This window comes from Ambystoma mexicanum, chromosome 1q (assembly GCF_040938575.1).
Source record: "Ambystoma mexicanum isolate Mex_15411 chromosome 1q, UKY_AmexF1_1, whole genome shotgun sequence".
NCBI lineage: Eukaryota > Metazoa > Chordata > Amphibia > Caudata > Ambystomatidae > Ambystoma > Ambystoma mexicanum.
This window is the reverse complement of record NC_090922.1, coordinates 289,732,953-289,742,821: the sequence shown is the minus strand read 5'-3', so window position 1 is coordinate 289,742,821 and position 9,869 is coordinate 289,732,953. Positions and strand designations below refer to the sequence as shown.

The 9,869-nt window shown below is 46.2% G+C and overlaps 1 pseudogene; it reads right to left on the bottom strand.

Annotated features, from left to right (window-relative positions):
- Positions 1-1,897: 1,897 nt before the first annotated feature.
- Positions 1,898-9,869, bottom strand: part of LOC138555350 (large ribosomal subunit protein mL44 pseudogene) — a 59,918-nt pseudogene continuing 51,946 nt past the window's right edge.

Sequence of the window (9,869 nt, the reverse complement as noted above, 5' to 3'; positions counted from 1 at the left end):
TTTTTCTGCATGGGCTGAAATTGCATTGCCTTCCTTCTGTGGAAATATCTGTGTGTTTTATAGATTTGCTCACAGAAGAGGACGCTCTCTGAAACATTGTCCTAGTTCTCCCTCATCGAGAACCTGCTATCTGATGAATTGTTATTGCTGCCCGCCCCTCACAGAAAAGATGGTCTCTGAAAAATGATTCTTTTTCTCCCTTGCAGAAAAGGCGTTATCTGAGAAATTGCCTGCCCATCCCTACTATTTACCACCAACTATAGTTATGCCACTGGAGGACATTTGCCTACTGACAGTTATGGGTTTTTGCCCCATATGTAATGGGAAGTATTTTACCTCTGGCGTTCGATACCACTAACTTTTGGTTTTAATGTTCCTGCCTTTTCTGTAATGGGACGGTTGCACTCGTTATTGTTATTCACAATTTGTCCATATAATTGTTGTTTTATTGAATTGGGAATACAATGTAAAACTATAACCTGCGTGCGTGGGGCGTCATGACAATGGCTTCAGTAACTCTGTAACAACCTAAGAAGTGACATTGCACCTTTGACACGGATTACAGAGCATTGCACTTACTGTAAACAGACTTTGCTGAACAATGACTGCTAAGAAGCACTAACAAACTCACATGGAACTAGCCAAAGCCGCAGGTAACGTTACTTTTGAAATATCATTAGTCGGATTAAAGAAATTACAGGGGTTGGAAAACAGTCCACGTGGCTCACGAATACCAATATAGAGCTAGTGCATGCTACCCCAGCTCATTGCAAACGTACACTCATGCAGCATGAGCATTATAAATACATAACCAACCTAGATATGCATTTTCTGCTCGCTCGAAAGCAAGTCTTAGTGCTATGCTGACTCTACCTTCAAGCGGAGGCGTAAAATAATCCTAGCTGGTTTACAATTCGCCCAAGCAGCATGCTGTCGGTGCAAGACTGGAGACATCAGCATTCGGGCTGCCGCAGCTGCCTACAAGCACGAACATTGATTGCTTAACAGCAACCTAACGCTATAACCTGTTCATTACCAATTCACAGCAGAAGGATGTCATTGACACGGACACATTCTTTAACGAGCTGTCTCAAGATTTGCGAGCTCAAAGAAACAGACACAACAAAAAAAGTCAAATTTGCCGAATGCCAAGCACCATGCAATCTAGGTAGGCAGTGCTGTTCTTATCAAAGAGGCAGATAAAAGGGGCAACCTTGTTGAATAGGAAAGATTTTCTAAAAGCAGTATGGAAACATTAATATGCCTCTTTTTTCACCAATTGTTAAGTAGCAATGCTCCACTCAATTTGTCACAAAACTGGACAGATGAATCAATGTCTCCGGAGGATAGCTCAGGGGAAACTTGCTCACCTTGGAAGCAAAACGACATGGAGCAACACGGGTTCGATCCCCGGGTCCGCGCTTCGAAACCTCTGAGTATTAAGCGCGTCATAAATAACCCATCATATCAATGCTCTAGCTTGCATTCAGACACCATCATCATCAAGGACACATGTACATTCCTACAATATTTTCACCCCCATCATGGCAACTCTGTGGCTTCTTCCCAAAGTCACAAGCCCATTCCCCCAAAGTAGACCCATCAAATTAGGTATTTTATTTTTTGCTGTTCAAGAAAAGGCCTTTATTGTGCGACAATGAACATATCAGACTAGATGAGATAATCCATGAACAGCACACACTTGAACAACTAACAGACACGTTTTTGTTGCACTTCACCTTTCATGTATACATGTTTGGTGAATTGAAAGGTACATTATTCCTGTCAATCTCCGGTTATGGAGTCTCATAGCTGAGCGGTCAGAATGTATTCCTAGATCTTTACGCAACTGCGGAATGACACAGCAAATATCCCACAATGAAAACTTGGGTAAAGTTTATTCCATGATAGAAATAGTATTGAGCACTTCACAAGGGGTCAGAGACAGGGTAGCGGGAATCCAGCTGCTGTGGATGGCCTTTTTAGAATTCTGTTCTTCACTGGGGTTGGAATAGTCCCACGGTCGTTGGCTTTCAGTATATCCATATATCTTCCTTAGGGCCACCCGGGCAGCCCCCTCCTCTGCTGCTAGCAAGGTTTCACCTGGACCTTCTGCAATCAGATTCTTGTCACAGTACAAGCCCACAAAGTACAATGGCAGGACTGTGCTGGTTCCAGACTGTCTGGGGATCGGCTCTGGAGCAGAAACACCTCACTTGGCCAATTCTTCCACAAGTAATACCATAGTGTTTGAGAGAGTCCACATATCAAATAGGTCTTTACCAATGAGCTGCACAATCAAGAAGTCCCTAATAAAGATCTCACCTTTCTGCTGCCCACTGCTCTGGAGCAAGGCGCCCACCAAAGCACTGAATGTCTGTTGCAGGATGCTCTGCAGAACTGGACACTCTGAGCTGAGAGTCAAGTCCTCGATTCCTAAGTGATGTGCCACCTGGCACATGATATTTTCTCCAGTTAGAAAATTCACAATGGCGTCTACGCCTGTAAGGTGCATCATTGGGTATGCATTTTCGAGACATGTTTTTAGGTAAGTACGAGTGAAGAAAAACCCTTGTTTAGACAGTTCTTGGTTGTCACAGATGTTTAGGGCCACAACATCTTTGTCCACCCTAAGTTCTCGGCGGCTGACCTCTTCTTGCTTTATGTAGCAGGAGTTCACAAAGGCAGTTTTGAGAAGGTCCAAGGAAAAGTTTTCATGCAATCTATGGCCAAACGCAATCATTTCTGCATGATAGTCAAAGTTCGGCTTTTGGGAACGTGGGGTTGGCGGCAGGGGTGCCTCCAGCTTGCTCTTATTCACCAAGAGTAGGAGGTAAGCACGCAACCAGCGCTTCTTGCCTCGCACCTGTGTCAGGAGCGCGCAGGGGCATGAAGCGCTGCCTGTGGAGGAGTGGTGACACCGCAGCACGCAAGAGCCAAGCCATCCCGACCGGCATCAGTATGTCAGAACACTCGAAACTTAAACCCCTGACCTGGAAGCAAACTCAGTAATTAGGTATTGATTCACTTACAGAACCAACCTCAGAGTACATAGATCCTTTTGTCTTCAGCCTACCATCCTTTGCACAAAATACCAAAGACATCACATGACAGCCACAAACCATTCATTAGCAAAACCTGTATCTACTGGGCACCATTTGTAATGCCACTTGCAATACGGGTGAGAAACATGGAGATGACGATGAGGGGACCTCAAGGAGGCTCACAGATAACATGGCAGCATCCTCCTTCCTTCCCTCTGGATAAGGGGTAGGGGGTGAGCAAAAGCCTGCGAAAACAGGGATGCAGCCAGCAAAGAAGAAAGGGAGCGGGATGCCACCCAAACAGGAGCAAAAGCCAGCGAAAGGGCAACAAAGAGAAGGGCCCCGCCAGGAAATATAATTGGGCTCGGACAGCAGTCAGCATCCTCGTTCGCTGCATCGACGCTGGGGGAAAGAGTCCGGGAGCTTGTTGAGATGGAGCAGTCCGCTGAACGCCGCACCTGGAGAACAATTTTTACAAAGTTTGGTTTTGAAGTGATGACAAACATGTAGTGTTTAGTATGTTGTGATAATAAATCTGCAGCCTTTTTATGCCAACAAAGGAACTAATGTCTCCATCTGCCCTTTTTCCCGAATAAGGGGAGGTACGGGTACTGAATGGAAGGTGAAGTGCTGCTGGTATACATAGGGACAAGTGCCATGCCCAGGTTATGACTTTGGCCTTTCAGCAATGCGTGGCTACCTTAAAACACGAGCCACCCCATACCTGATCGACAGCAAGCTGCTTCTGAGAAAGATAAGACGCGCATTCCAAAAACCATCTTCTGCTGTTGATCCCAGTTTTCCCATAAGTGCCAGGCACTGGAATAGGGGTGAAGCCAAAGGCATGTTTGACACCGGTATTGTAATGCAGCTTAAAATACCGGCGTCACACATGATTTTGGCCTTAAAGCAAAGGCTGCTTCTGTAAAAGACAGCCTGCCTCATATTTGAGTGAGAACAATCTGCTTCTGTGAAAGATAAACCTCCAATTCCATAACAATACCTTCTGCTTTTCATCCCAGATTGTCCTACAAGTGCAAGGCAATGCAATGCTGGTGTAAATAGCGACATTTTATACCAACATTTACGTGGGGCATTCAGAACTCTTACGTTGCCAGTGGTCACGCGTGAGATTGCAACCCAGTCCTGTTATTTCCTTTTGGATTCTGTGACTTGTAGTTTTTTCTTTTCCATTTAAAGATAGGAAAACTACATGTCGCAGAATTCCAAGCAAACGATGGAGTGAATGGCCTTTTATGCATAACCACGGGGATGTGGTTCTGGTTCTGGTTATTTTGCCTTCATAGATATTTGGCACTGCAACTCTCATGAGCCCTAATAAGCATAATAAATGGTGAGAGATCCTGGGAGTCGTAGTCCAAAAGATCTGCAGAGCCACGGGATGCAGAATCCTGCATTATACACTCCTTGACACTCAACACAACAGGCCTGCATCGTCATTTTGTTTTTGGGCTGTCTTGATCAGGTCAAGCACACTTCTGTAGTGCAGCCACCCATAACCTCCTATCCATCAAAACACACATGGATAGCACTGGAAATAATTCTGTATTCTTCCCAAGTACAGTGAGTGACATAAGGCAAAACATGTGTTAACCCATTTCACACTTTGTAACTAGAAATTAAAACACCACATCAACTGTCTAATTCCACCTCTCTTTTATGCATTGTTGCATGCGTGTTATGTTATGTTGGTATGTTACTTGGCATTTATTTAGCGCCTTATGTATCATTGGTATGACTTCAAAGCGCTAGTAGCTTGAACGCCCTTGGGAACCGTAGTCCAAGTCAGTAGGGAGAGGGGGTGTCGTATGGTGCGTGGGTGCACCAGATATGTGCGCAGCTGGTGTGGTTGTTGTGTACAGGAATGGCCATAAAATGTCTGAAAGTTGGCATGTTAGCTGTATGATAGATTGCACATACTACCAACCTCCAGTTGAGGATGTGCCAAAGAAAATCACGCCCGTATTTTTTTTAATGATCAAAAATCATTAGCACCCTGGTTGGGGGCTGTGGGAGACACTAGTCAACCAGAGAGCTCAGGACACGTATTCTCTGGTATAGGCCGCATTCCAGGCTTTCCCATAGCTGCACCCAGCTCACCCTGTGCCTCAGTTGCTCACCCCCAATGCCGCCTTTAGAACTGGGTGCTAAAAACTGATATCAATTATAACAAAGGAAAAACGTACGCACACTGCTTTCGTGTCAGGGAATCCGCTTTCAGTGTGAATTACGTCACTGTCGTCAACACCGACAATGGACTCTCTATCTGAGATGAGGTGTCGCAGGACTGAAGGTAAGTTTTTCTTTTTTAAAAATTTTAACGTAGCCTTTTGCATCTGCGTGTGTTTACTCGCAGGTGCTAATGGCACTAAACACATCAACGTTGCTCTGACCGCGTTTGTTACAGCACCACCGCGTGTGTTTAGAGATCCTTGCTTCAGCTGGGAGTTACCAGCTGGGTTGCAATGTGTTCGACTATCTTTAATGGTGCAGAGGCGAGTGTAACCCGGAAATATCATACGCCCTTACAGTGCATTCATGTCAGCCTTTGCGACGTGGGTCTCCTTTCTTCGGTCTTGTAAGAGGCGTGTCAGCAAGATCTTGTGCCATCATTGTGTCACGTGGTGCATATAACAATGACTTGAGGCACAGACGTCCCTCATAATGACATCCTGCTTTCTGCTGGGCTCTTTTTTCATTGCTATATGTTCTGTTAAAAAATATACATTTTTCAGTGTCATTTTCTGTCCTGTAGATGATAATATAATGTCTCAACTTTACCCTTGGCTTTTAACAGGGTGACTGGCATAGGAAGGAACACCTTGACAAAAAAAATGTGTATTTAAAGTGATTTTTGTATTGCATCGTGTTGTGTCTTGCGTTCCCTGCCTTGGTCCCTCATCAATGCTTGCTTGAGAGAATGCCAGGTGGAATGTTATGTATGTGGAATGTTGTGGTGTGAGTTCCCCTGGGCGTTCTATGAAGGTCAGTTGGAGTAAAGCTGCCTGTGAGAGAAGAGGCAGGTGGATGTCTCCTGTGTACCTTCCTACTTACTTACCCTTGGATTTACCTGATATATATACCTTGTATAAAGAAGTTCACTTCCCTTACCTGCAGTATCAGACTTTCATTTCACCATGTAACACTGGCAATGAGCTGCCTTGAGGGAAGGGCCAGGAATATACAGCTGTCCAGAGTGAACAGTGTCTAGAAGTGAGTGGAAGCGCCCCCAAGTTAGCACGATCCTCCCCGCAATGGGAGACAATAATAGACACTCCCGCAGTGGGAATAAGGCCAAGACAGAGTGCGGGTGAGCGTAAGTGGGAGTTTATCAAGAGAATATGGCATGCAAAGAACTCTGCAACCTCCGAGAGCGCTCTGCCTGACAATCGCAAAGGCAGGCATATTTCTAATACAAAAAACGTCATCAGAACCTACACACTATAGGGGGCACAAGTTAATTGGGATTGGGTGGCGTCGACTAACTATAGGTGTTGCTGCAGCGTGGTTGGTCCGGGTGGGAGGACGTCACTGGTCAGCCTCGTGGGTTGGGTTGGGCCTGGCAGGCCGGCTTGAGGTCATCCGGGCGGTGTTGGTACGCTGGGGCAGCCTGTGACAAAGATGAATACCTTCCCTGACTTGGGTGCCCTAGATCATGCACATTGCAGTTACTTAAAACCCCATATCTAACTTCTACAGTAAATCTTTCAATCAATGAAATACAACACAGGAGGAATGCACCTTGTGAGGGGTCTGGTGGTCATCTATTGGATTTACCGGTGTTCTGACGTCTGGTATTTCAGGTCGAGGGGCTGGGCTCTGGGGGCTTGGGCCGGGTGGTACATGTTTTATTACTACGTTAGAGGCTACTATGATGGGGGCTCTGTGTCTTGTCCCATTGTCGGGGGTAGTGTTTGTGCGGGGTCAGACTTCTTGGGGTGGTCTTGGGGATTGTGGGATTTACGAGAGGGTGCTGGTAGATCAGTGGATTCAAACGTGAGTTTATTACCGTGCTGTAAATAACACAAGTGGCGGCCAGTGGCCTTGGATGCTGTGTTGGGGCCTCTGACTCTCTGAAGCGGTTCCAGCTTGGTCGGGGGAGGTGGGGGTGCACGGCACAGGCCTTAGCTTTTTTCTATTTGGCAGGCTTCGTAGGGTGGGAGGGAGAATGGCCTTGCATATATTCACAAAAGGTATTTTCCTCGTGTATTGCTGAATTTTAAATACAAAAACTTTTATATCGTTTGTCTTCTTTAAACTACGGTGCCATACATATATACTTCAAGTTCATTGAGCATTTCGTTCATATATTCAGTCTGAGTACCTTTTCGTTACCTAACATTATATTCACTACAGTGTTTGATTATTCTATGTACATTAGACGTTACATGAGGTAGTTCTAGGTTATGGCCTACAGAGATTGATACTAGCCGCTACGGGTGACTAAGAAAACATATACAAGTTCAGGTTTCTACATAAAACTGAAAGAACACTTATACACATAAAGGTTATACGTTTCGTCGACATCTTTCTCTGTGGTTATAGCAGCATTAGTCCAGACCTGGGGTGACATCATATAAACGTTACATCTTTATGATTGATTCACAGTTTACAGAACCTGTTTAAAAGGAGATAGTTCATTAATACCAATACTTGAATTATTTTCTACTTTCTTCAGACAGTGATGCTACAGTTTCTTCCCCGTCGCCCCGGCCTCGCGGACCAGGTCATGCAGGGTGCAGTATTACATTGTGAACGACGAAATGTTACAGTGTTAGCATCTCGGGTTAGCTCATACCCGGCTTTCTCATGGGAACGCGCTCGCAGCGGATCTACCATGGTGCTGCGGCGGCAGGGATGCTTGGAAAGCCCTCCAAAGGTGGGGGCCGTGCTACAGTGTGCTGAACTCACGCCATCTTTGCTGGGCACGATGGCTTCTAGGCCTGTCTAAACTCTAGTGTGTGTGTGTGTGTATGATGGATACGTGGGGGCAATGTCATCGGCGGGCGAGCCCTCCTCCACCTGGGCCCGGGTGGCATGAGGGGACGCTCAGCGAGCCATGGTCCTCACCTGGGGAGGATAATGCAGGAGAGGGGGGCCTTCAAGGCCTGTCCTCCCCTACAGAAGGAAGGAAGCATTGAGACCAATGAGGGGACCTCCACCGGCCCCCCAGAGGGGAGATGACCCCTGTCCCATGGCCCAACAGCAGTTGCAAGGCAGGAAGGGGGGATTCGACTGTATGTTGAAGTTTGAGCATCAGTGGGGCCACCTTTAAGCATTTTGGTCACTGAAACAGGAGTATCGGTGGGGCCACCTTTAAGAATTGTGGCCACTTGAGCAGCATTTTCCAGTGGGGCCACCTTACAGATATTTGGCCACTGGCATTGTATTGCCCAGTGGGGCCAGCCACCTTGAAAATGTTTTGCCCAGCCCACTGGAGTAAACTGCTGGTAGTAGTTGGAAGACCTGGCACCAGCAGGGCCACCTTACAGCACCTGTGCACTGGCACAGAGCGTGGAAGTGATCAATGAAGGCGACATATGCCTGGGAGATGTGATAAGAGCTGCTGTGACAGCCAGCAGTTAACACTGTGGGCCATGAAGGTCAGGGCACCTGTTTGCTTTTTGGTGATCCGGGTAATATCTGGAGCCTTTTCCCTGTGCGTGGGCCTTACCAGGGTGAAGTGTGGTGAAGGAGCTAGGGGGTTGGTTGTGGGATGCCTGAGAGGTGAGCACAACGCTGCAGGGCTCGAAGCAAATGGAGACTCAGAGTTTGTTGGGGCCTCATGCCCCCTACAGGCTCCACGCAATGGTGATGTCAGGAGACCTGAGCGTGTGATGATGGTGATTCCACTGAACGCTGGGAAATGTTTGCGCCTGTAGGAGGCTTGGTCATGGCAACAGCTGTTCTTCTCTGTGAGTGTTCCTCCAGAGGATAATAGGAAAGAACCCTCATTCATCCTGCCAACGTCGTTTGTTTCCTTCCGGCTGTGAGCTTCTCCCTGGGCACGTCTGAGAGCCCGGGATAATGCTGGACGGCTGTGCAATCAGATATATCGGTTTGCTGGCCTTAATTGATGTCACAAAAAGGTCCAACGAAGCGAACGCCTGCTATTGAGGACAGGGTGTGGAGTAGCACCTGAGGCACCACTATCTATAATGTCTGGCATCTTGTTCCAGGCAGGTGTCACTCTCTTTTCCATTGTTATTCATTGTGATTCAAGGAAATGGTGACAAAATTGACATTTGCAATGTGTTTCATTTTTCATGTTTTTTCAAAAGGTTTTTTTTTGGGTCCCATTTGTAAGAGGTTCTTCTGTCCAGATCAGGGAGACATGTTAAGTAACCTTGCAGCAATATGTTTCTTTTGGCCAGAATAGGAGACCCATTTTGGAGAGATCTTGCAATTATATGTTTTGATTGAAATGTCATGTGAGGCCTGTTCTTGAGAAGTGTTCAAGGATGTATCTAGCTTGAAGTGAGGTTTGATGTTTGGCTGATATGAATGTATTTGATGTGGCCTCTGCTGAGATTAGTTCCCATTATTTTTATTGTGTGATATGACAGCAATGCAATTTTATGACAGTGCTATATCTTGCACTAACGTTTTCTTTCACAGGAGCAACGTGTACTTTATGGACTTTTACACAAAATATTTATAGTTTCAGTATTTGGTTTGTAATGTTCACCTTGTGTGTGGTTCAGGGTGTTGTGCATTGGGAGAATGGTGGACATTTTTACCTCTTAACAATTTTTGGGGGTTTGGAACCCAGCACACATTTTATAGGGGTATTCTGCCACCTGT